A 4,117-nucleotide genomic window follows, 5' to 3' on the forward strand; every position below is an offset into this window, starting at 1 on the left:
ACTACTCCACAAATACATATCTACCACATACTGATTTCTGATATTAAATTTCTTGACATACCAAACCTTAATTCTTGTTTAACAGAAGACTAATCCTTGGAACCCTTGAACCCTTAGTCTTCTACTTTCTGATTCTTTCCTTGATTCAAAGCCAATCTTTTTAAATTTCTTGTTATACCTACATGGTATTGTGAATCACCCTATGCTTCAAGATAAATGTCGTTTATGATTCAGCTTATTGAATTACATTGGTTATCATATTGAATTGTTTTAGAATTGGATGGTTTTATAAATGTGGACAGGATTCGTGGTCGGACCAGATTCATGGTCATAATAGGCCAATGCGTGCCTTGGATCGAGTAGAGCTAGCGGGAGCTTTATATTGTAGATGAGTTATGCGAAATTGTAAGAATGATATCATTATCAGATGTAAGTTGAACTAGTTGGGGTTTGGTACGATGTAATAAAAGATAAGGTTGTGGTTTGTTTTCATACTTGAACCTGTTGTGATCCATGGTTGTGAAAAGAAGGGTCAATGCATATAATATTTTATATACAGGTTTATATGTTTTGTGTGTGTGTGTTGTGAGCCCCAAACTTCTGACCCGGGTTTGGAGGGAGTTACCGTTTTGGTATCAGAGCCACAGGTTATAAGTCACTGAAACAAGCCTAAATTTTCGGAATGGATAGAGGGTTAGGATTAAGATTAGGAAATAGAGAAATAGAATGTCGAGAAGTTGAGTGCGACTGTATAGTAGGTTTTGGTATGATTCGTGATGAGATTCAAGATTCTTATCTGGCAACGCGATTTTCAGATAGCAGCGATGGCAGATTTTTTTATTCCGGTATCGTATGATCATTCGGAGCATTCAGTCGGAGAACCATCATCTGATTCACGCCCTTCTCGTCCACCGGTGTTAGCCATGTCACATCCTGTTGCGGAGTTGGCATCTTTTCACATTATTATCTCATCCCCTGATACGGGACTACCTATTCGAGAATCCCCCACATGCTAATTCTGGTTCTACCAAATATTCAACCGAGTGCATCTTTTTTGTCTACTCCACACCTTGTTCTATAACATCCGTTTAAAACTCATCTTATGAAGTAACAACACCTATGAGGATGGATTCGAGAGCTACAATATATGGTGAGTACACAAGGTATTAAGAAATGTGAGAAGAACCTAGAGTGAGGATACATGTGTTCTGGAAGATAGCCGCTACCAGGTTATATGGAACTAGTAGTAAGTATATACCACTCATGATTATCTTGTGAAGTGAGCTAGATGGATTTTAAGGGAGTTTGAGAAGATTAGAAATCGAGCATTTCCTTGGAAGTAGATGATGATGATGTGAACAAACATGATGCGTATAGTGGTAATGTGATGTGATATTAGCCGATCTTGTTTTATAAAATAGATTTGATAGACCTATTATATGTAATAATCGTAAGAGATGATGATGGGAGTGTTACCAGTATGGAAAGTTAGAAATGAAGTTGCTAATAAGATAATATGTAACGGTAACTGGAGTTTTTGTCAACCAATGAAGGCAAATGGACCCAATAAAGGGTAGAAGATATATGGAAATGAATGGGCTCTTACCTGATTGTTTCCCTAATTTGATACCTTGTAGTTATTGAGAAGGACGACAACCAACTCATATAGTAATGACGACCAGGTGTATGATTTTCAAAATTTTAAACCAGTTTTCAAAAGAGATTTTCTTAACAGATTTTTTCTAAAAATCCTCTAAACAAAACAAGTTTTAAAAACTTGGTTGTCCGATTACTACTTGAGTTTCTCGATTGTTATAAGATTTGGATTACCTAGAAAATACTGGTTCTAGAAGTTAGTATGGTTCATTTAGGAGGCCAAGTGGACTCGCTATTACAGAAAAGATTTGATTGTTTCTAACAGAAGAGTGCAAATCTTTCTTGATAAGTTTATATGACATAACCAATGTACGGAGAAACTATTCATCCAATTTTTGAGATTATTAGAGTTCAAAGGGTACGTCGATCTAAAGAGAGCTGACTAGGATCAAAGAAGATTGAGAAATTTCCAGAAATTCCTAAAGGAAGAACATTATTAGCAAAAGAGGCTATATGTTGAACGATCAGCAGCATAAGTGAAATCTGAAGTTATGAGTATAAATCTCGTAAGACTGCAAATAAAGTCGAATTATAAACATGGAAGCACAACGCGAAAGATACAAGACCCAGTACAGGGGAATTTATTCTAATGATCGATTTAAGAAAGCATTTTAGAGAACTTTCTAAAGTTAATATATGACTCAGAATGGGATCTATTGATCAGAAAAGCGTTGAGGCTGTAAATAGATGAAATGTGGATGGCGACCAATGGTATCATTCTTTCCTATAATCCTATATATTCTTATGAATCTCGAGTAAAATATGAACTTCTTTCATGATCAGCTCTATAAGGTGACAAGAAAATTGTTGAATCTTTTTCAAATCATTCCTCCTTCAAAATATTTCTTTCTAATTGAGACAAGCAGTGTTATGGTATGACGCTTTATCGAAATGACAAAGAGTCTGGTGGGACGTCACCTAATCGTGTGTTGTATGCCATATAGTATGAAAGACTGTCCATCTTGAATATAATATGGTTATCTCACTCATATCCAAATCATCATTCATTCTTTCCTCTTCAATTATGATTTCTTGATTCGTGGATCTTTCTGATTGTTTCCTTGTACTCTTATTCCTTACAAAAGGTTTCCAATCAGAATCATATATACATAAATTCCCTTCTTGTGTAAGGTCTATCCTTTGAATATTTTTAAAAGGAAGTGAAATGAACCTGTGTAGCACATGGAGTTATATGATGAGTATGGAAAATTGCAAGCCAATAAATGGTGGACATTTACGTGCAGAGAAGAACCATCATGCCGATAACGGGATTTTTACGAGGACATCACATCAAAGACGGAAATTTGTATACACAATATGTTGCAAGTATGAGATTTTGGCGTAAATTGAAGTAGTTAGCAAATCGTAGGAGGTGAATTAACTAGAAAAATAAGAAAGCAAAGTTGCGTATATTTGATAAGGCAAATGATTGATTTGACAACGGAAGCGAATGAAGAAATTCTTAATAATAATCAGATAATCGATTAATACATTGTGAAAATGAAGCATACCTCAATCATGTGAGAGATATTTGTCCTGAAGATTCAAGATCGAAGAAATGCTAGTTACGAACAAACTTTGAGTGTGTTCGTCAAAGAATGGTTGGGCTTTCCCACTCAAGTAAGTGAGTTATGGTAAGTTTGATACGTATAAATGAGCCAGTGAAGAAGATTTAGTATGGATAGACATAAGGGAAGATGAAGGTATGATCGTTTGACTACAATAATTTTTACAAAGTGATAATTTAAAACCAAATGAATTCTTTCACAAGATTATGATAATGTTGGTTGAGACTAGGTGCTGGTTATCAGAAGTTGAACAAGTTGACTAATAAGAATAAGTGTACGTTTTCAAGGATGGATAAATTGTTAATTAGAGAGCTTGAATTGAAACATGAGCTAAAAGAATTTATAATTTATAAATGAACTCAGTAGTGATAATCTGTTATAATTAGAGAATATGAGAAAAAGGTATGGTATAATAAGAATTGTTCGCTATAATCCTAAGTTGAACTAAAATATGGGTTATACCAGCTGGTATGTGCTAGTGAAATGGTAAGTTTAGAATGCGAAAGTTGATTGGTCTACTTCTGGGTTGATTGTTGGTCATGTGATTGATTGTTGGTGTCGGCTTGAGTCTGACTGGTAGTCAATAATATAAAGGAGATGCTGCCCAAATTTTCGGAAAATACCCCGCTCTTAAAAAAATAGAGAGTATACTTCCGTGTGTTATTGATATTCATGTTGATACTCCAAATAATTGTGATCTCGGCTCTTGAAGAAGGTTGTTACAGCCAATCCAACTATATTTAATTGGCCTTTGATTTCATTTAGCTAGTCATCACTTGGTGTAATTGATTAATTAGTGAGTTAATTGGTTAATTTACCAATTAATGGTTAGATAGATGGAAATCAATTCCAATTAGATTAAGTCAAAGTTTGATATGACCTCCGAATCCGAA

This window comes from Apium graveolens, chromosome 6 (genome assembly GCF_009905375.1).
Source record: "Apium graveolens cultivar Ventura chromosome 6, ASM990537v1, whole genome shotgun sequence".
Taxonomy (NCBI): domain Eukaryota; kingdom Viridiplantae; phylum Streptophyta; class Magnoliopsida; order Apiales; family Apiaceae; genus Apium; species Apium graveolens.